Source organism: Drosophila arizonae, chromosome 3, assembly GCF_054131065.1.
Source record: "Drosophila arizonae isolate 15081-1271.41 chromosome 3, UAZ_ARI_1.0, whole genome shotgun sequence".
Classification (NCBI taxonomy): Eukaryota; Metazoa; Arthropoda; class Insecta; order Diptera; family Drosophilidae; genus Drosophila; species Drosophila arizonae.
In genome coordinates, this window is record NC_142923.1 from 36,534 (window position 1) to 60,855 (window position 24,322).

At 40.6% G+C, this 24,322-nt stretch overlaps 2 long non-coding RNA genes across 31 annotated transcripts; both read right to left on the reverse strand.

Moving 5' to 3' along the window:
- Nucleotides 1-4,751: 4,751 nt before the first annotated feature.
- LOC149269549 (uncharacterized) lies at nucleotides 4,752-20,637 on the reverse strand. 30 transcript variants are annotated; one of them, XR_016269407.1, is made up of 14 exons: nucleotides 20,531-20,637; nucleotides 19,472-20,371; nucleotides 19,131-19,380; nucleotides 13,554-13,931; nucleotides 13,361-13,449; nucleotides 13,119-13,299; nucleotides 12,820-13,034; nucleotides 12,253-12,748; nucleotides 11,857-12,198; nucleotides 10,186-10,246; nucleotides 9,846-10,108; nucleotides 9,585-9,735; nucleotides 4,923-9,451; nucleotides 4,752-4,844 (listed from the first exon to the last, which is right to left on the reverse strand). It is a non-coding gene; the product is annotated as an uncharacterized LOC149269549 (long non-coding RNA). The 30 variants fall into 30 exon arrangements; XR_016269404.1 differs by having other exon boundaries at nucleotides 4,753-4,844; nucleotides 9,846-10,246; XR_016269408.1 differs by lacking the exon at nucleotides 11,857-12,198 and having other exon boundaries at nucleotides 4,754-4,844.
- Nucleotides 20,638-22,356: 1,719 nt separating this feature from the next.
- LOC149269550 (uncharacterized) lies at nucleotides 22,357-23,080 on the reverse strand. The gene is made up of 4 exons (XR_016269429.1): nucleotides 22,928-23,080; nucleotides 22,773-22,840; nucleotides 22,603-22,679; nucleotides 22,357-22,536 (listed from the first exon to the last, which is right to left on the reverse strand). It is a non-coding gene; the product is annotated as an uncharacterized LOC149269550 (long non-coding RNA).
- Nucleotides 23,081-24,322: the final 1,242 nt, after the last annotated feature.

Sequence of the window (24,322 nt, forward strand, 5' to 3'; positions counted from 1 at the left end):
AAAGTCATCATATACAAGCAGCTAGTTGCTCCACTTTGGCAATACTCGCTGCCTGTATGGGGTGCTTTGCTATCTGAGGCGCAATTCAGCCGCATTCGAGTCGTACACAACAAAGCTCTGAGAGCCATTTCTGGTGCTCAGTACTTTGTTTCGAACGCGCGCATCAGAGCTGATCTAGAAGTTTTATCTGCGGATGATATACTCAACAATCTCTGCGCCAAATACTATGATCGACTCCGGGTCCATACCAACAACTTGGCCAAAAACATTGCCTACGACCCGTTCATCCCACAGCGGATAACATTGGCAAGATACACGAGTCTCGTAAGCATGCATTTGGCCAATGACATTGCTCTACGCACCCAGCGACAACTACAAAGGGAAGCCGACGAAATTGCTGAAAGTAGGGAGCGATTCCTTCGCCGACGTGAGGCTCAGCAACGCAACGAAGCTGCACAAACAGCAGCCCACCAGCCGCAACGACTACCTGTTTTCGAGAGTATTGCGCCAATGCCGCGGCCACTACCACCACCATCACCACTTGCTGCCTATAGGGTCGTATTTGGATCACATAGAGATCAAAGCTAATTTTAGCTTAAGCCCGTATTGGAGAAAATGACCAGACTTTGTCTCGACTTTTCTCTATTATTCCAATTGGCCACTTGGGGCTATTTTTCTCTGTGCATCTTGTAGATGCTTATAAATGAAAAAATTGAATTATATTAATTAATGCTATCTATTACTATTGTTAAACTTTTATCTTACTCATCTAATTAGTCTATTGTAAGCTACTCAAGCACTTTATTGTTATTTTGAATTATCTTTAATTTGCTCTTTTTATTAGTATTTTGTAACATTAAGCTGCACTGTTATTTTTGTGCACTTATGGCCATTTAAATTTAATCATTTAATGAAAAGTTTCGACAAATATAGTCCTTTTTAGATTTTAGTTATCTCATAGGCGCTATTTATATTTATAAAAAAATGCTATTGTGAAGTATTAAATAAATAAAGAGTATCCCCGTACTCTTCCCCTCATCATGCAGCTGCAGGTCAGCTGTTCATGTACGAGAATGGGAAGAGGCGGAGATCATTAATGTGTGTTCTTCATAGGCATACGAACAGAAAGTGGTACGATTCATACGTGCCATGAGGCATCGGTTCACCGGCATGCCACTAAACGTCTTTGAGGTTGAGCTGCAGCCAATGCCTGATGGCAGCCATCTCAATATATGTGAACTCGATACGATCAGCAATCAACAGGTGCTAGTTGAGAGGCAGGCAAAGGCCATCGATCCGGCCCAGTGTCATCGATGCCAGGCGTTCGGGCACACTAAGAACTACTGTCGACGCCCATACAGATGCATGAAGTGTGCCGGCTCTCATGCATCCACTGAGTGCACCAAAGCACGAGATGCACCCGCAAAGTGCTTCAACTGTGGAGGTGCACATGTATGCTGCTATAAAGGCTGCCCTAAATACAAAGAAGCACGAAATAGGCTATTAGCTGTAAGGTACCTACCTACAAACAAGTTGCAGCAACAACAACAACAACAACAACAACAGCAACACCAACAACAGCGCCATGATCGACCACAGACTAAGCAGCGGCAGCAGCAACCAAAGCTACAACAGCAGCAACATCATTTGCGACAAAAACAACAACGCACAAAAGAGACGCCACTAAATCCAGGCACAAAGCGCAAGCTGACATACAGCAGCGTGGTGCGTGGATCATATAAAACAACAAAGCCACTGCCACAACACCAACAGCAAAACCAGCAACAACAACAACAACAACAACAACTACAACAACGACAAAGACAGACGCGACGACAACATCAACAACAGCAACCCCAAACACCAATTACAAAGCCCACCAAACGCACCACTAACACACAGAGAAACTCATTAAACAACAATGAGAAACGGCCAACAACTACAACAACCATATCCAATGGACGTAATCCAGCAGCAAGGCACTTGGCTAGGCTGCAACAACAGCTAAAGGACGAGCAAGCCAAGTCAAGTAGCCTAGAAAAGCTACTTGAACAAAACAAGGCCATGTTCGAGAGGCTGGAGAAACAAATTGAACAAATTATGACTATAGTTTTCACTTTATTGAATACAAACAAACAAACACAAGTCATGGATGCAGGTGAGCCAATGCAGCGGAGGACTCCAAGACGCGACGAGGTCGACCTCCGAGAGCTGATGGACCTCAGCGACGAGTGCGAGGCGGTCACAGCGATGACGTCATCAAGCTGGCGTACCAGCTCCACAACTACTAGTACAACTATGCCAACGAGCGTAGCAATGTACTAGGTAGCTTACAACAACCTCTGTGATCCCACTAAACTTACCTGCAACGAGAAAAATTAAAAAAAATCATCTAATTAATAACTAATATATAGCTAGAAAAAAGTCAAAATATACGCTTACCTGCAAAACGGCCAAAAATACGACGACGATGATCAACGACGCTTCTAACTGTCCCTAGAGATGTTAATAAGCTTACCTGCAACGAGAAAAATTTAAAAAAAATCATCTAATTAATAACTAATATATAGCTAGCAAAATTCAAAATATACACTTACCTGCAAAACGGCCAAAAACTCGACGACGATGATCAACGATGCTTCTAACTGTCCCTAGAGATGTTAATAAGCTTACCTGCAACGAGAAAAATTAAAAGAAAATCATCTAATTAATAACTAATATATAGCTAGCAAAATTCAAAATATACACTTACCTGCAAAACGGCCAAAAACTCGACGACGATGATCAACGACGCTTCTAACTGTCCCTAGAGATTTTAATAAGCTTACCTGCAACGAGAAAAATTTTAAAAAAATCATCTAATTAATAACTAATATATAGCTAGCAAAATTCAAAATATACACTTACCTGCAAAACGGCCAAAAACTCGACGACGATGATCAACGACGCTTCTAACTGTCCCTAGAGATGTTAATGAGCTTACCTGCAACGAGAAAAATTAAAAAAAAAAATCATCTAATTAATAACTAATATATAGCTAGCAAAATTCAAAATATACACTTACCTGCAAAACGGCCAAAACTCGACGACGATGATCAACGACGCTTCTAACTGTCCCTAGAGATGTTAATAAGCTGACCTGTAATGAGAAAAATTAAAAAAATCATCTAATTAATAACAATATTAAAACTAGAAAAAAGTCAAAATATACACTTACCTGCAAAACGGCCAAAAACTCGACGACGATGATCAACGACGCTTCTAACTGTCCCTAGAGATGTTAATGAGCTTACCTGCAACGAGAAAAATTAAAAAAAAATCATCTAATTAATAACTAATATATAGCTAGCAAAATTCAAAATATACACTTACCTGCAAAACGGCCAAAAACTCGACGACGATGATCAACGACGCTTCTAACTGTCCCTAGAGATTTTAATAAGCTTACCTGCAACGAGAAAAATTTTAAAAAAATCATCTAATTAATAACTAATATATAGCTAGCAAAATTCAAAATATACACTTACCTGCAAAACGGCCAAAAACTCGACGACGATGATCAACGACGCTTCTAACTGTCCCTAGAGATTTTAATAAGCTTACCTGCAACGAGAAAAATTTTAAAAAAAATCATCTAATTAATAACTAATATATAGCTAGCAAAATTCAAAATATACACTTACCTGCAAAACGGCCAAAAACTCGACGACGATGATCAACGACGCTTCTAACTGTCCCTAGAGATTTTAATAAGCTTACCTGCAACGAGAAAAATTTTTAAAAAATCATCTAATTAATAACTAATATATAGCTAGCAAAATTCAAAATATACACTTACCTGCAAAACGGCCAAAAACTCGACGACGATGATCAACGACGCTTCTAACTGTCCCTAGAGATTTTAATAAGCTTACCTGCAACGAGAAAAATTTTAAAAAAATCATCTAATTAATAACTAATATATAGCTAGCAAAATTCAAAATATACACTTACCTGCAAAACGGCCAAAAACTCGACGACGATGATCAACGACGCTTCTAACTGTCCCTAGAGATTTTAATAAGCTTACCTGCAACGAGAAAAATTTTAAAAAAATCATCTAATTAATAACTAATATATAGCTAGCAAAATTCAAAATATACACTTACCTGCAAAACGGCCAAAAACTCGACGACGATGATCAACGACGCTTCTAACTGTCCCTAGAGATGTTAATGAGCTTACCTGCAACGAGAAAAATTAAAAAAAAAAAATCATCTAATTAATAACTAATATATAGCTAGCAAAATTCAAAATATACACTTACCTGCAAAACGGCCAAAACTCGACGACGATGATCAACGACGCTTCTAACTGTCCCTAGAGATGTTAATAAGCTGACCTGTAATGAGAAAAATTAAAAAAATCATCTAATTAATAACAATATTAAAACTAGAAAAAAGTCAAAATATACACTTACCTGCAAAACGGCCAAAAACTCGACGACGATGATCAACGACGCTTCTAACTGTCCCTAGAGATGTTAATGAGCTTACCTGCAACGAGAAAAATTAAAAAAAATCATCTAATTAATAACTAATATATAGCTAGCAAAATTCAAAATATACACTTACCTGCAAAACGGCCAAAAACTCGACGACGATGATCAACGACGCTTCTAACTGTCCCTAGAGATGTTAATGAGCTTACCTGCAACGAGAAAAATTAAAAAAAATCATCTAATTAATAACAATTTTAACACTAGCAAAAATTTAAAATATTCACTTACCTGCAAAACGGCCAAAAACTCGACGACGATGATCAACGACGCTTCTAACTGTCCCTAGAGATGTTAATGAGCTTACCTGCAACGAGAAAAATTAAAAAAAATCATCTAATTAATAACTAATATATAGCTAGCAAAATTCAAAATATACACTTACCTGCAAAACGGCCAAAACTCGACGACGATGATCAACGACGCTTCTAACTGTCCCTAGAGATGTTAATAAGCTTACCTGCAACGAGAAAAATTAAAAAAATCATCTAATTAATAACAATTTTAACACTAGCAAAATGTTAAAATATACACTTACCTGCAATACGGCCAAAAATACGACGACGATGATCAACGACGCATCTATCTGCCCCTGGAGATGCCAATAAGCTGACCTGCAATGAAAAAAAATAAAAAGAACTCACAAATTAACAAATTTAAACAACAAATAACAGAAAACAACACAAAATGCACTTATCTTCAAAACGGCCAAGCATCCACAGAAGACTACCAATTAACGACCCTGAAACAAGAAAAAAAACAAAAAATTAGAGAAAAAAAAAAATAAATAAATAAAAATAAAAATAAAAACAGCAAATCAATAATGTTGAAAAAATAAATAAAATAAAATAAAGAAAATAAGAAGAGAAGAGAGAGAAAAAAAAAAAGAAAATGCAAATACTAATAAAAAAAAATATAATAAAATAAATTAAGCAAAAAAAAGAAAAACAAAAACAAACAAACACAACAAAGCAAAATAATGTCATTTTATTATTGCACCACTAATGAAATATTTCTATTTCTTCTACACTGCAATCCACACAAATGTACATACTTGATATGTATAAATGTGTGAGTAGTTATGCGCATGCAAGCTAATGCATATGCTGTACTCACCCATGCCCTCTGCAACAACTGGACGGCGCCACAGACGGGAGGCGGTCAGACAGCTGGACTGGCTGTTCTTCCCTCCTCTCCCTTGCTCTACTTGACGACGATCTGCAGATGAGAACTGCAGCCCGATGACCCATCCCAATTGGACTCTCATGGATTCCAGTGATTACCTGATAAGAGAAGGAAAAAAAAAAATGAGAATTAGTAAATAATCTATGTAAATTGAATTTATGTTAGCTGTTAAGTCTTGCAGTCTTGTCTTGTTTCGTATTCATTTGATTTCACATTTCTCATTTCTGCATGGCGCCTGCGTGTGACCATTGTCGGATAGGCCAATACGCTAAAAAAATGCTGAAAAAATATATACTAGAAAACTGTAGGCAACTAGGGCATCCGATATAGTATATCGGGCCAAGCAACATCGATATCAAAGTGCGATAAATGCAGTAATTTAAATTCAAATATGTTGCTTCGTGAAAGTAATGACTTGAATTAAGTATAAGAGAATTCCGAGAGAGAGATTTTGTAACTGCCGCTTCACGGCAGGCAATTGGCTGGCGCATACTCCACTGCTGACTGTTCGAGTGCGCAGACTTGCCGTTCTGTCCGCCTCGCTGCCGGTGTGCGCGCGCCGCGAAAAGCACTTTGTGCAATATTTAACACTTGTACATATAGAAAACAAGTTAAAGCAAATAAATTAAATTAAAAAAAAAAAAAAGTGACTTTTTTCTTTAAAAGGGCGCTGCAAATAAAAAAAAAAAAAATAAAAATAAAAAAAATAAAAACAAATAAAGTGACGATAAATAAATTATTAAATAAATTTATTTAAAAAAAAAAAAAAAAAAAAAAGTAACTTTTCATTAAAAGCTACGATTGAATCAAGTACGTAAGCTGGAACTGGGGAAAAGACTATGGGTGGACCACAAATGGAATCCTCATCATTAAATTCGTCGCCAATATCGGTTGGAAGGGAACTTGACATGGATGTATCTTGCATCATGCCCACTGGCAGTGATTCTGATGACACCGCGACGGGGGTTACAGTAATCTTTACCAACAAACAGAGTGCCTCCGCTGACGATGGAACGCAGCAAGCGCCCACGGACGCACTTACTCTCACTAAACAAACAGGCGGTGAGTACATAACATCACTACTATCTGACTCGGATATGTCCATGGAGGCGTGTGAAGGCTCACCACTCAACGACACTAGATTTATATCAGAGGATGATGAAGCACTTGCAGAGACGCCATTACTAAAATCTGACTCGGCACCAGAAGAAAATTACATGCTGCCGCATATTCGCAGCTTATATGTAAAGAAAAAAGCGGCAAAAATTGAAAGAAAGAAAAAAAATAGCAGTAAAAAGCCTCTCTCCTTATTTCACCAACCCAAAGTAAACGTAAAAAAACTCTCTCTACAAAAAAACTCTCAAAGAGATACATCTACCCACACACTTACACACGCACACACGCACACAGAAACCCTTCCCACTAAGACAAAAACGGACACTAACATAAACGCAAAGAAAAACTCAAACGCAAACACAATCACAAACATAACTGCAAAAACTGCAAACACAAACATAAACGCAAACACACTCACCTTTAATACTCACATCAGCAAACTCAGCACTAATGAGAAGCAATTCAAAACAAACACAGACGCAAAGATAGTCGCCACCAACACTCACATTAGCAAACACAACACTAATGCTAATCAAAGCAATACAAAGAGAGAGACCTCCCCCCTGGCTCGCTCCATCAACGAAATAAGAAAGCAGCGCAAAACTGAGCAGCAAGCAGTGCAAACTGATATGGCACTGAGAGCTCTGAACACAGAGCAACTGCTGCTACCCCAAAATATGAATCAGCATCAGCCACAGCCAACACTACAACAACCCACTAAGATGGCTGCTGTTCTCTTGCCTCCCCCCACCGCTATACCTTTCTTTGCCTCTCTGCAACAGAAGCCAATAAAGATTCCCCCCCTCTTCTTACCCCTGGTCCCCGATATAATGCCTATACTGCAGAAGCTTAAGGACAACTCCCTGATTAAGAAATTCAGCACTAAAGTCACTCCTAGCAATGGGCTGCGCATCCAATGTGAAGACATCGATGCTTATAATGCTGCACGGACTACGCTTGAGGCAGATGGAATACATCTGCACACCCACCAATTGCCCAGCCAGAGGGGACTTCGCATAATAGTAAAGAATATCCACCATTCCACCCCTTCTGAGTGGATCAAGAACATATTGAGCGAAAAGGGATACTGTGTTAGGCATATACGCTGCGCTAGGCAGCGCTTTACGGGAAAGCCGATAAATCTATTCGAAATAGAAATACAGCCCAACCCAGATGGCAGCCATTTAAACATCCTGGGGCTTAAAGAATTATGCAATCAGGCAGTGAAAATTGAACGGCAGGCCAAGCCAGTAGATCCGCCACAGTGCCATAGGTGCCAGGCATATGGCCACACGAAGAATTATTGTAGGAGGCCTTTCAAGTGCATGAAGTGTGCAGGCGATCATGCCACCATAGGTTGCACCAAACAAAGAAATACTACGCCCAAGTGTACCAACTGTGGAGGAGAGCACATAAGCTGCTACAAAGGCTGCCCGGCATATAAGGCGGCCAGAAGAAACCTCTCATCATATCGAGCTATTGCAGAGGCAAAACGACAGAAACAGCAACCACGACTAGCCGTTACTCGAGAGCCGATTACGAAAGAAACAACTGGTATCTCCTCAAGCGATTCAAACTACAAGCCACTTCTATCCTACAGTGATGCTGTGCGTTTAGGCTTATCTACTGACTTAGCAAACACAACACAAAAGAAACAGCTGACTAGCCAACAACAACAGTCGCAATATTTGAACCTGCAGAAACAACAGCAGCTGCAGACCCTACAACATACACCAACAATAAACGCTACACCAAATATGAATGCAGACACACAAAACAACACGCTACCGCTAAATCCATTCAAGGCGTCACAGAATAGAATACATCGGCGTATGGCACAGGCCCAGCCCCCACATAAACGACTGGGAGCCAATAGCAACAACGACTCACCCACTGCGCATATAAGCAATCCTGCTGAGAAGCACCTGGCCAATATTCAAAGACGAATGAGGATAGAGCAGCACCTCAGGCAACAACAGCACCAACAACAACAACATAACGGACAGCAATGTGTACCAATGTTTAGGCTAGAACAAAAAATAGATCAGATGTTAGCATTATTGACGCAAATTATTAACATGCAAATGGCACACAACACATTGTCAGTACCCCTAGGCTCACATCAACAGCAGCAGCAACAGCAACAGCAACAACAACACCAGCAACAGCAGCCTCATCAGCAACAGCAACTTCTACAGCTCTCCAAACAGACAGATGGAAACAACTCTGCCGCTGAGGAGTTTGTCACCGCCAATGACAACATAAATGACCAATAGAAACATTTCCAACCAGACTCAAAATGCCATGCACTCTGGAATTCAGAATGGCAACTCATACAAAATTGCATTCTGGAATGCCAGCGGAGTGAGCAACAAGATGAATGAAGTGGAACTTTTTATTCAGCGCCTAAAAGTAGACATTATGATGGTCGTTGAAACGCGAGTGCCACCAGGTGCAAACACTCTGAACGTCCCGGGATACGTGACATATACGGCCACAAATCCACAATCACACAGGAGAGGCGGAGTTGCTATCCTCGTGCGCAGCAGCATAAGGCACATGGCTCTCCAGGCCATATGTGAGGAATCTATCCAATGCATGCCAATAGTGATTCTAAAGGAAAATGAAAAAAGAAAAGACAATGTCATTATCTCACCAGTATACTGTCCACCAACATATAAATGGACAGCTGTTCATTTTACAAAACTGCTGGGACACCTTGAAGGCTACTCTGGACACGACTTACCAGCAAAATTCATCATATGTGGAGACTGGAATGCCCAGCACACCTGGTGGGGCAACACACGCACATGCCAAAGGGGCAAAGCGCTCCTGGAAGCGGTCCATGTGCAACGGAGGCATAATATCCTGGCCACTGGCAGTGCCACACACTTTCCCTATAGCACGAGAAAGAGACCATCAGCAATTGATTTTGCTATTTATGGTGGAATTGAAGACTGCCGCCTCAAAATTAGCTCAATGACTGATCTAGACTCTGATCACTTACCTCTAATTATTGAATGGTCTGCTGGTGGTCATCGTCGTAAACTCACTGAGCATCAACCAGGTGGCGGTTGCCTACTACCTCGCGGAGCCAAAATTGAGCGCTTTCAAGCGACGTTCGATCAAAATATCCATCTCAATACAGAAATTAATACGAGTGCAGATATTGAAGATGCTGTGGCAATATTCATGCGCAACGTAAAGCTGGCAGCACTGGCAGCTACATCGCACTTCAATCAATCCAGACGACAGAGACGGCGACATGATCTTCAAATGGACGAACATACTCTAGCGTTATTAGCCCATAAACAGCAATGCAAGCGAACTCTGATGGCCACGCGTACCATGGAAGCCAGAAGAAATTACAGGGCTGCGCAAAACCGACTGAAGAAAGCCATTGTCACCCTAAAACAAAAAGAAATTAATAAATTATTTGCTGGAATTGTTAATACTGATCAGTACAGCATGCAAAAACTCTGGAAACTGACGAATAAGGTGAAAAGGCAACCAAAGCCCAACTATCCTCTGAAGATAACACCGGCAGGTGCCCCAAGTTCTCAAGTTAAATGGACTAAGACTCTGGAAGAAAAGGCAGAAGCGTTCGTCGCTCACTTGGAAGACAGATTCTCGCCTAAACTCTTCAACACGACTAAGCAAAGAGATGACATACATAATGAATGGCATACACTAAAGCAAAGAAAAAAGCAACAGTCGCAGCAAATCCATGCAATTCGTCCTATTACAATCAATGAATTAAAGTCACAAATTGAATTGCTGGACAAAACCAAGGCGCCGGGAGAAGATGGAGTGGACAACGGCGTTATTAAGAATTTGCCACTAAAAGCGCAACTATATTTGCTGCTAATCTACAATTCCATACTCAGAATAGGGTATTTTCCAGACGCATGGAAGCACGCAGGCATCTCTATGATTTTAAAACCAGGCAAAAACTCGGCAGAGGTGACATCATACCGTCCAATCAGTCTAACCTCGGGCCTCTCCAAATTGTTTGAGAGATTACTGCTGACCAGACTGTTTGAGGTCGAGGATTTTGCTAAAGCGGTACCTACTCACCAATTCGGATTCAGAAGAGAACACGGTACGGAGCAACAATTGGCGAGAGTCACCCAATTCATATTGCGTGCATATGAAAGAAAGGAATATTGCTCAAGCATATTCATTGACATCTCAGAAGCCTTTGATAGAGTATGGCACGCAGGCTTACTACATAAATTGATAAAAATACTGCCCATTAACATATATAAAATCATTGAAAGTTATATTGGTGAACGGACATTTGTCGTTATATGCAACGGGATTAAATCAAGGATAGGCAGAGCCACAGCTGGTGTCCCCCAAGGAAGCGTGCTGGGCCCCATTTTATATACAATCTTTACGTCTGACATGCCACTGCCCAGGATCACTCAAAACCGCCAATTTCTCGCAACAAATCAAAATCGGATGATGCTATCTACCTATGCAGATGACACAGTGGTGATGTGCTCATCGAACATACCCTCATCTGCTGCAAGAGAAAACCAGAGCTATCTAAACCACTTCACCAGCTGGGCCCAAAAATGGGCTATACAAATAAACGCGGCCAAGACAGCTCATGTAGTATTCACACTAAACAACGCTCAAAGCGGACAAAGAGGATATGTATCATCTATCCAGTTAAACGGACATGCTGTTCAGCATAAAAAATCACATAACTACCTAGGCGTCATACTGGATAGGAAGTTAACAATGCGACTACACGTGACCCAGCTTTGTGTGCGTCTGAAGGCGAGAACTGCTAAATTGGGCTGGCTCCTGGGGAGAAGCAGCAGACTGGCGACCGTATGCAAAACACTAGTCATCAAGCAGCTAATAGTACCGATCTGGCAGTATGCGCTCCCAGTATGGGGCTCTCTTGCATCAGATACTCAAATACAGCGCGTGCAAACGAATCAAAATAAAATATTAAGAAATGCAGTTAAGGCATCGTGGTATGCAAGAAATGTTGAACTACGTACCGCCTATGGAATCAACTCGGTTGACGAGGCTTTCAAACTTGCCAGTGATCGATTTGCCAGATCATTGGCATCTCATGTTAACCCGGAAGCTCGTAAATTGATTATGGATCCGTATGTGCCACTACGCCTAAGCAGACCTCGATACTTTGAGCAACTACAACACTATATAATGCCACTACAGCCACAAGATATACAGCACCAGCAGCGACAACTACCCAGAGAAGACCTCCCAACATTACTGCGCATCCAGGAGGAAGATCGCGAGCGAGAGGAATCTGAGAGACGGGCGCTGGAACAGGCACGACGTGTGAAAGAGCGCAAGATGCGACCGCCAACCAGATTCTGCGAGTCCATTATAAACACATTGAAACGTAAATACTGGAGTGGACAGCTCACCAGAGAACAAGTAGTTCAACGGATACAGGGCCAACCTCTCTCCATACAACGAATAATAGTCCCTGACTACATCGAGGAGCCGCGTATTGAGACAATAACAGCCCTGTCAACGACTACATGGGCTGCGAGGATAGAAGCACAAGCTGAAGTGACAACAGCTGAGCCAGACTCCATATCCAATGATAGACCACTGCAACAAATAGCGACCATCCCAGAAACTGCTCCATACTCGTTGCAGCCTCAGGCTACGTGTCCACAGAAACTACAGGTCGCTTTGCAGGACCTGCTACTTGACGAAGGACTGGAAAGAATAACGATTAGACTGGAACAGGAACTGGATGCAGACACTGCCATAGAGCAGCGAAGAACATTGACTACAGCTCCTCGAATACATGTAAACTCACCACAGAAGCACACACAGCGTTCTTGCAAATACATACATATCAATGTATTGCTAATATGCTGGACCATGACAGCGAGAAATATCCAGATGGCGCTGCACAGGAGAATTGCATGTGACAGTGATGCAAGCTTCTTGAGACGGCACAAAAAGCGGCAGCAACTCACCCAAATGACCAGGCGCCCAAGGCGACACTATCAGAGATTGCTAGGTGAAAGCGTGCCGTCCCTATTGCACTGGCCGAGAACTGGAGTAGAAGCCCTGGCTGACCCACATGGACTGCCCTTTGCAGCCTACAATCGGACTGGAACGCGTACTCCCAGTGCACATCTGCATAGACGTAACCATAGATGGAGTCTTCAACCTGGCCTGGTTGTAGTCACTACAAATGCGAGACGAAACCCAATGGGACCATTATCAAATATAAACCATAACTACTATAAATATCATTTCTTTATAGACTAACCCGACCTTACACAGCTGTGAAGGCCATCCTTGGTATATATGCCTACATCACGATGCTTGCCTTGCCTGAAGGATGCAGACGCCCTTGATCTGCAAAACACATTTGGCCCAAGGACTGCAGCCTCGCCTTCGGGTGTTTACGCCTCCCTGATGTCATGCTATGGCGCTGGGCTAACATAAGCCTGTAAATGGAAAAAGCTATAAGCATCAAAATACCAGTTACAACCTGCAATGATGACTTACCTGCCGACAAACTCCAGCGACGAGGGGTGCCCATAAATTGCGCAATATCCCAGCTTGATGTGGTTATCCTGTGAAGTGCAGCCCGGATCCTGAAAAAAAAAAAAAAAATAAATAATAATAATAGTAATAAATAATAATAATAATAAAATTATGTACTAGCCACCTAAATATTGTTAATAATAATATACTTAACTAATTGTAATGCTTATTTGCTACAATATCAACAAGCACGTTTAACTAAGTGTGCCCAGATTGCACGGATGTAAATAATAACAAATATTTATCGAAATGTTATGTTAAATGTAAACTGCTATCGAAATGTTAAGTCACCTAACCCATTGCTATGATTGCTGTTATATTTATTTTTAATTCAAAACAAAAGCTGCTAATGTTATGCTAAACGGCTATCGAAACGTTAAGTTATTTAAAACCCATAGCTATGATTGCTGTTATTTCAAATTCAAAAAAGTTGCTATAGTTTTAGTAATAAGTTGGATTATAAATAAATATATATATATAAAAAAAAATATCCCAGCTTGATGTGGTTATCCTGTGAAGTGCAGCCCGGATCCTGAAAAAAAAAAAAAAAATAAATAATAATAATAGTAATAAATAATAATAATAATAAAATTATGTACTAGCCACCTAAATATTGTTAATAATAATATACTTAACTAATTGTAATGCTTATTTGCTACAATATCAACAAGCACGTTTAACTAAGTGTGCCCAGATTGCACGGATGTAAATAATAACAAATATTTATCGAAATGTTATGTTAAATGTAAACTGCTATCGAAATGTTAAGTCACCTAACCCATTGCTATGATTGCTGTTATATTTATTTTTAATTCAAAACAAAAGCTGCTAATGTTATGCTAAACGGCTATCGAAACGTTAAGTTATTTAAAACCCATAGCTATGATTGCTGTTATTTCAAATTCAAAAAAGTTGCTATAGTTTTAGTAATAAGTTGGATTATAAATAAATATATATATATAAAAAAAAAAAGTTAGCTCTAGATTAGAGGCTAAATTAGATAAACTCATTGAGATGATGACCACTGTCTTTGCCTTCTTGATGGCCAGAGTTGGTCCCAATGAGCCTTCAAATGTCTAGTAATGTATCCACTTCCCCAAATGCCAGTAGACGCAGCGCTGCACTGCAGCATGCTGTAACTCAACGTGTCAACAACATCAAGATATCTTTTTGGAATGCTGCCGGTGTCAAGAAAAAGCTTAATGAGCTCAACCTATATCTCGTCAAGCACGATATAGATATAATGCTACTGTCTGAAACGCATCTGACTGATAGCGATAGCATTGCTATTAATGGTTATATTGTTTATTTAGCAAATCACCCCTCAAACAGGCGCAGAGGAGGTGCAGCCTTTATAATTAAACAACAGATATGCCATTATGCTATGCGCTTTACATCTAACGACTCGCATCAATCTGTCGAAGTTTCAGTCAGCCTGCAAAATGGCCGTCATATCAATATTGTCTCAATCTACTGCCCGCCTCAAGTCATCTGGTCTGGGCAAGATTTCAACAACCTGCTTTTATCCTTGGGTGACACTTTTATAGTCGGTGGTGACTGGAATGCGAAAAGTCAGTGGTGGGGCAACGCCAGATCTTGTCTCCGTGGCCGAATGCTAGTCAATAGTATTCTACAAGTGAATTGCAACATTCTGGCAACTGGGTCGCCCACCCATTTTCCGTTTAATTCGCGCCAAACTCCGTCTGCCATTGACTTTGCGCTATTTAAAGGCATCAGGCGTGATTTGCTGACCATCACTGACTCTTTCGAGCTCAGCTCTGACCATCTCCCGCTGCAAGTTCAGCTGGTTGAGAAGCCTGTCACCAGCAGAGCAAAAGGCCACCTGCTTGATTTGAATGCCAACATTAACAAATTTCAGAGCTATCTAAATGAAAAAATCTTGCTCAACACTGAGATCAACAGTGCTGACGATATTGATGATGCGGTCAATATTTTTGTAAAAAATATTGAAGAAGCTGCAAACTATGCGAATGCACAGCACCCACGCAAGATTATGAGGACTAGATTTCGAGTAAACAGGCAGACTCTGCAACTTATCGAGGCCCATAAGCAAATCAAGCGCTATCTGACTCGAAGTCGCAATCCGATGCTTAAGATGCTCTGCAACAGGCTGTCGAATCGCATACGCAAAGAGCTCATATATGCTAGGCAGAAGTATGAGGAAGAGCTATTTAGATCTATCGATCCAACTGATAGATATAGTATGCAGAAGCTCTGGCGGCTGACCAACGAGATCAAGCGGCAGCCTGCGCCAAATCTACCGCTGTTGAAGTCCTCCAGTGGCAATGGCTCTAATGCGCAAAATGTCTGGTGCAAGACAACAGCCGAGAAGGCCGAAACATTTGCTGCAAGTCTTGAGCAGCGTTTTCAGCCAATCGTGTCTACGCCGCCCAGTGATCTGGCCGAGATCGAGGCTCAAGTTAGCCAGCCATCTTTGACTGCTTCAGTCTCATTTCGGCCAGTCACTGCGGCTGAGGTCATCAGTCACATCAGCACGCTAGAGAACAAAAAAGCTGCTGGATTGGATCAAATTGATAATCACACTATTAAAGCGCTGCCATTGAAGGCCGTGTTGTATCTTGTGCTCATTTGCAACAACTCACTACGACTGAGTCATTTCCCCTCGAGCTGGAAGCTAGCTGTGGTGAAGATGGTGCATAAGCCTGGCAAGCCTACGCACCATGTTGCATCATACAGGCCAATAAGTCTGCTGTCTGGCCTCTCTAAGATACTTGAGTATCTGATTTTGAGCCGTATGCTGGAGCAAGATACTCTTGTAAATGCGATTCCAAATCATCAATTTGGATTCCGCAAGGCGCATTCAGCTGAGCAGCAATTGGGTCGAGTTACTCAATTTATTATTAAAGCGTTTGATGACCGCAAATACTGCTCTGCTGTCTATATGGATATCAAGGAAGCCTTTGATCGAGTGTGGCATACAGGCTTGAAATATAAGCTCAAGATGCTATTGCCGGATGCTCTCTACCGCATCCTCTGCTGCTACTTAGTTGATCGGACGTTTATTGTTGAGTGTCACGGTGGTTGTCGCTCAGGTATTAAGCAAATTCACGCTGGTGTGCCTCAAGGTAGCTTGCTCGGGCCTATCTTGTATAATATATACACCAGCGACATACCAAGGCCAACTCGCCTACGTGGGATATTGATTGCCACTTATGCTGACGACGTCATCGTTCTTTCGGCTGACTCTCGTCAAGCAGTCGCGCTCAGTCAGCAGCAGGCGTATATGGATAGTTTGGCTGAATGGGCGAGCAAGTGGTGCATTACAATTAATGCAAACAAGACTATGCATATCATGCATACGCTTAGAGTTATAGCGCCATATCAGGCTATTCGCATTGGCAACGAAACCATTGAAAATGGCACTTCTCATTCATATTTGGGTGTTACTCTAGATACGAAACTGCGATTCTCACAACATGTCACTACGGTCGTTACTAGGGTTAGGGCTAGGCTTAAAAAGATAGATTGGCTCATCAATAAAGACAGTAAATTGAGTCTAAGGACTAAAGTCATCATATACAAGCAGCTAGTTGCTCCACTTTGGCAATACTCGCTGCCTGTTTGGGGCGCTCTGCTATCTGAGGCGCAATTCAGCCGTATTCGAGTCGTTCACAATAAAGCTCTGAGAGCCATTTCTGGTGCTCAGTACTTTATCTCGAACACTCGCATCAGAACTGGACTGGACGTCTTGTCTGCAGATGAGATACTCAATAATCTATGCGCTAAATACTATGACAGACTTCGCGCTCATAGCAACAATCTGGCCAAAAACATAGCCTATGATCCGTTTATTCCACAGCGGATAACTTTGGCTAGATACACGAGTCTCGTTAACACGCATTTAGCCAACGATATTGCTCTACGCACCCAGCGACAACTACAACGGGAAGCCGACGAAATTGCTGAAAGTAGGGAGCGATTCCTTCGCCGACGTGAGGCTCAGCAACGCAACGAAGCTGAACAAACAGCAGCCCACCAGCCGCAACGACTACCTGTTTTCGAGGGTATTGCGCCAATGCCGCGGCCACTACCACCACCATCACCACTTGCTGCCTATAGGGTCGTATTTGGATCACATAGAGATCAAAGCTAATTTTAGCTTAAGCCCATATTTGAGAAAATGACCAGACTTTGTCTCGACTTTTCTCTATTATTCCAATTGGCCACTTTGGGCTATTTTCTCTGTGCATCTTGTAGATGCTTATTAATGAAAAAATTGAATTATATTAATTAATGCCATCTATTACTATTGTTAAACTTAAATCTTACTTATCTATTTAGTCGTTAATCAGTTACTCAAGCACTTTATTGTTAATTTGTATTATCTTTAAATTGCTCTTTTATAAGTATTTTGTAACATTAAGCTGCACTGTTATTTTTGTGCACTTTTGGCTATTTGAATTGAATCATTCTATGATAAGTTTTGACTAATATTGTCCTGTATAGATTTTAATTATCTCATAGGCGCTATTTATATTCATAAGAAATGCTATTGTGAAGTATCAATTGAATAAAAAGTATCTCCGTACTATCTTCCCCTCGCCATGCAGCTGCTGGTCAGCTGATCATGTATGAGATGGGAAGAAGCGGAGATCATTAATGTGTGTTCTTCATAGACATACGAACAGAAAAATCTGTCAAGGCATACAAACAGAAAACCTGTTCAAAAAAAAATTGGAAAAAAAAAAAAAAACACTTGTTTATATTCAACACACATACACTCACTTACAATATTAATATTAGTATTATTAGTCATTATTAGTCTTTATTAGTAATATTTAGTATTTTTATTATTTAATTGTTAATTTCTATCTAGTTTTAATAATGTTATTCAAATTCACTTAGTTTGTAATCACACAATTTCTCATACGACGCCATTTCAATATCGATAAGTTTCACCCACTCACTCACACACACACACACATACTTAGTTCTTAGCAGTTTGCATTCATGTTAAGATTCAAATAAGATGTGGCAGCCCTGCGTGGCTGCTTAACATCACAGCAAGCCAATTGAGCTCAACTATGCAACAGAATCGATAATTGATAATCGATAGCATAGTTGAGCGCCAATTTATTCCAAATTCAAATACTCGGTATATATTAGGGATACACACTGCTGATGCAAATCGACTGTTGCAGCGTCAGTCCTTTTTTCAGCCATCTGCCGGCTGTTGCATCATCTAACTCACTCTCTCTTTTCCATAGAGGGAGCTAGTTATTTGATGCAACTGGAAGTTGGAATTGGCTGAATTTAGGGAATGAAAGTTCTATGAAAGTTCTATGGTGGAGGCGCTGGGCAGTCTTGCTCCGAGAATAGTCTGCAGATGAGCGGCTTGAAGGCGACACGCGATCCGCGATCCGATCAGTGGCGGCCGACGGCAGACGCCCACCTCTGGATGTCCAAGAATCTAGATTGGCTAGACAGAGAGTAGACAGTAGACAAAAGCTAATTCAGCCATCAACAAGGCTATCGTCAACAAGCTGGATCGTCTAATAGATATGATGTCCGCGCTAACAACCTGCTTGTCTGCCAGCATCAGCATTAGCAGTAGCAGGCAACAAATTGCAAATGAGACCCCAAATATATAATGACTACCTGTTCTTATAGCCTATACAAACCTAATTCAACTACTATAAATTTTCTACACTCACCCACTTCACTTAATAATAATAATATCAATACTCACCCAGTAACAATCCACTCCTCCTTATTATCTAACGCACTCTTGTCGCAATTGCGCATGGTGTAAATGAGAAGATGAGAGTACAAACACAATTGTTCATTAGCTTTAAATCGACGTGATTACTGCTTTTGGTCACAATACATCAATATACGCACAAAGATGACTCGCTGTTGCCTGTTTGCTGCACATCCTGGTTGTTGTTGGCGTCGATGGTTTCCAGTATGCTGCTTCTGCGGCGAGGATGATGACTGATCTGCAATATAATAAAAACAACACAATTATTATCTACATCAATTCCTTGACTCCTATCGAATTACGATTGTGATCAAGAAGTGGTACATTACCAATCGAATAGTAATTGCTCTGCACTCCCTGCTATGTGTCCATATTGATGACCGGCAGGCTGTCATTGTGGGTGCAGACAGAGACTCTCGTTACTTGTCGTCAATTGTGGGCGACAATTGGCCATTCAATGTGTATGGGCTTGCAGCTAGATGACAGGCTGCATGCATTTGCCCATGACACGACATTTTGCACTAGAATTAATCAAATTATGGTTAGTCTATGCAAAATGTAAACAAACTACAATATGGATGAATACGCGCCTGTACTCCATGGCCAAACACTTGTCGATACGACAGATGTTGGCCAATTCTATGGGTGTCAGCCAATAACTGCATGCATTTGCTCGCACCAGAGCTAATGATGCTGAAGCCACTTGATGTCTGCGCCATTTTCACTGATGTTGATGACGCCGATGATCCTGTTGCCGATGCTGGTGTTGGTGGTGCATATTGCACTGCTGGCGCCTATACCAGTCTCCAGTCTTCGGGCTGGCAACTTCACTCTGGACGCCGCCTCCGTCTCCGCTGATGAAGATGTCGATGTCCATGTCCATGTCCATATCCATTGCAGTTGTGGATGCAACTGCAGTCAATGCAGCAGCTGGTGCTGGCCACCCAAGTGCCAGTGCTGTTGCTGATTACATGGCTGGTTCCACTGCCAGTCTCACTTTTAAAATTCCAGTTGATGCTGCAAGTAAACGACAGAATTAGAATTGTACACACAATTGCTACTCTAAATATACTCACCTGATGTAATCCACTCCTACTACTTACCTGTACTCCTTGGATGTCCCGCTGGATGTCGTCACTGATCTGCTGCATCACTCCTTGATTGCCAGCCTCTGATGTTCGTGTTCGTCCCCCCTCCACCGGTCGAGCAGCCATCACATGAAAAACAACCTGTAAATATAGTACAACACACACACACACACACACACACACACACTCACACACAATATTAGTAGTATTATTAGTCAGTTTCTTTTTCATTAGTAGTATTTTAGTATAGTTAGTATTTAGTTTAATTAATTAATTCACTATTAATGTTAATTCGCTCACTTTTTGATTGTAGCTATTAGTTTTTGATTTTTCGCGCAACGCAATTTCTTGTAGATTTACACATTCACTCACTCACTCATACACACACACACACTTGTACATACACACTTTACATTCGCATTTATGTTAAGTAGTTTAATAAGATATGGCAGCCCTGCGCGGCTGTTAATATCATTGTTTAGCCAGTTGAGCCCTGTTAGATAACATTCTCTTAATTTTGGGCGCCAATTCATTCCAGTTTAAACAAAATACTAGGTATAATAATGGGATAGATATGGATTCTAGCGACTGTCTAGCGCCTACCCATTCGGCCATCTACCGGCTGTTGCTGGTGAAATTCTCGCCATCACAGTCGGTGGACAATTGATTTGCTCAAAGCTTTTCCCGTCTCCGGTTCCATTTCCATTTCCAATTGGAATTGGAATTGGGATCGGGGATTGGAACTGCTTTGAGTAAATCGAAGCCGAATCGGTACTCAAATCTGGTGGAGGCGCTGGGCAGTCCAGTTTCCCTGGAGTCGTCCGAGTGAGCGGCAGCGAGTGCGCACCGAACCGAGCTGAGCCGAGCCGAGTGTCGATCCGACTTAGAGTTTCGGGTTTCGTGTTTCGTGCGTGTGCGGCAGTGGAGCCCCCGGCAGACGCCGCCATCCGGGCCGTCTAGAGATCAATCTAGACATACGGACAAAAAGTGCATTACAATTAATGCAAATAAAACTACGCACATCATGCATACACTCAGACCTATAGCGCCATACCAGGCTATTCGCATTGGCAACGAAACTATTGAGAATAGCACCTCACATCCATATCTGGGCGTTACGTTAGATTCTAGACTGCGCTTCACTCAACATGTCACTACGGTCGTTACTAGGGTTAGGGCTAGGCTTAAAAAGATAGATTGGCTCGTAAATAAAGATAGTAAATTATCTATGAAAACTAAAACTATCATATACAAGCAGCTTGTTGCCCCACTATGGCAATACTCGCTACCTGTATGGGGTGCTCTTCTATCCGAGACCCAATTCAGCCGCATTAGAGTGGTTCACAACAAAGCTCTTAGAGCCATATCTGGTGCTCAGTACTTTGTTTCTAATGCTCGCATCAGATCCTCTCTGGATGTCCTATCTGCAGATGAAATATTCAACAATCTCTGCACAAAGTACTTCGACAGACTACGTGTTCATAGCAACAACGAAGCTAGAAAGATTGTCTATGATCCGTTCATCCCTCAGCGACTAGCTATGCCCAGATACACGAATCTCGTTAACACTCTGTTGGCTAACGATATCGCTCTGCGCAGTCAGCGACAACTGCAAAGAGAAGCTGATGAAAACGCTGAATTTAGAGAGAGATACCGTCGCCTACATCCGCCAGAGTATGGCCCAATCACTTTTCGCGAGCACAGCCGACGACTAATTATGGAGCGATTCACGAGATCGCACCCAGATCCTCCTCGCAACTCCAATGGGAATCGACGCAATAATGCCCCACCGATCGGCCTTGCTGCACACACACCTGCCTCTGGGGTGGCTCAAAGTATAGGCGACTCAGCTGCCTTGCAGCCGCGCCTGCCTATATTCCAGCAGTTGGCGCCGTTACCACCCACCATGGCCTCCATGCGCCCGCCCATCATCAACCTGGATGATCTTCCGGACTGATCAAGTCTACTCTTCCCTAGAGGCTTCCAGCCAGACATGCAAATAAGTATCAAATCTAATTGCCATTAAAACTAGTCATTTGTATATACAAATAACACAATTAGAAATCGACTATTGCACTATTTACATAGAAGAGTGACTAAACAAACATATAACAACAATTTAGATATCTATTTACAGCACAAAAGTTTATTTTCAACACATTTGTATATACATATGTGCACCGAACAGACATAGTGGCGCTTGCGCCTACAATATGCAATTAAACGAACTTAAAACTAACTTAAATTCATGCCCTATTGGCTGCTGAGCCCACTTAGCTAATCCTCCTTGCTGCGGTTGATGTACTCTGCAAAGAAAAAATCAACATTAATAGTCTTTTAATGTTTTTATTTACTTTTGCAAAGTCACCTACCTGCTAGTCAGCTTGCAATTAATGCAATTCCGCTATTTCCAGTTTTGCGCCCCTTTGCACTTTGTATGGCAGCAGCTCTATATATAAAAAGATAAAAATTAATATTAACTACTAATATCTTTAATATTTCTTTTATAATTATTAATTTCTATTTTGCAAAATTTACTTACCTGCTTGCAGTTAATGCAAATTCACTATCTTCAGTATTTGCGCCCCTCTGCATTTTGTATAATCACAGCTATATATATGCAAAGATAATAATTAATTAATATTAATTATTAATGTCATTAATACCACTCTTATAATTATTAATAATTAAACTTACCAATTAGCAGCATCAAATTTGCATTTAATGCAACTTTCAATCAGCTGTTTTTGTTTTGTTTTGATTATGCACTCCGATAGGCATTAAGCCAGGGGTGCATCGTCACTTACTCAATTGTACTTGCGATGTTTCGAACGAATATTTATGAAATCAAAATTGCTAAAATGAATTGAAAAAAAATATTTTATATACAAATTATTAAATTTTTATGAATATTAAACTATATTAAATTAATTTAAAAATAATTATTATATAGTTGCAATCAAAATCAAACATATGTTTACACATACGATATATTGCAGCAAATATCGCTATGCATAAACATTGTAAATATGTAAACTAAACCTAATAATAATTAAAACTAGTATATAATTAATTGATAACATTAACTTTAGAACTTAATATCAATAATTTTTTATCAATTGTTAATTCTTATTGTTCATAGTCTTTGACTTGCCATATATGTAGTTACTCTCGATAACTCACCGATAACTACATATGTAACTACTTACTACTGCACAAACATTGTATGGTGACAGTTGTGCATATTCTTTTAGTTATTGCAACTCAAATGTAAAATGAAAAGAAAATAATTATCTATATTAATTATCATTAATTTTCTGAAATTTAAACTATCTTTAGCTTATACCCATATTGGAGAAAATGACCAGACTTTGTCTCGACTTTTCTCTAAAATTCCAATTAGCTTCTTTGGGCTGATTTCTCAGTGCATCTTACAGATGCTTATTAATGGAAAAAGAAATTTGAATTATATTAATTAATGCTATCTATTACTATTGTTAAATTTATATTTTATTTATCTAATTAGTCTATTATCAGCTACTCAAGCACTTTATTGTCATTTTGTATTATCTTTAAATTGCTCCTTTTATCTGTATTTTTAACATTAAGCTGCACTGTTATTTTTGTGCACTTATGGCCATTTAAATGAATTCATTTTATGAAAAGTTTCGGTAAATATTGACCTTCTGTATATTTCTAAGTATCTTATAGGCGCTACTCATATTCTTAAGAAATACTATTGTAAAGTATTGTATGAATAAAAAGTATCTCCGTACTATCTTCCCCTCGCCATGCAGCTGCTGGTCAGCTGATCATGTATGAGGTGTGAAGAAGCGGAGATCATTATTGTGTGTTCTCTGCAACATACCAACAGAAAAAAATGGTCAGCAAATCACGCCTGATGCCTTTAAATAGCGCAAAGTCAATGGCAGACGGAGTTTGGCGCGAATTAAACGGAAAATGGGTGGGCGACCCAGTTGCCAGAATGTTGCAATTCACTTGTAGAATACTATTGACTAGCATTCTCCGTGGCCGAATGCTAGTCAATAGTATTCTACAAGTGAATTGCAACATTCTGGCAACTGGGTCGCC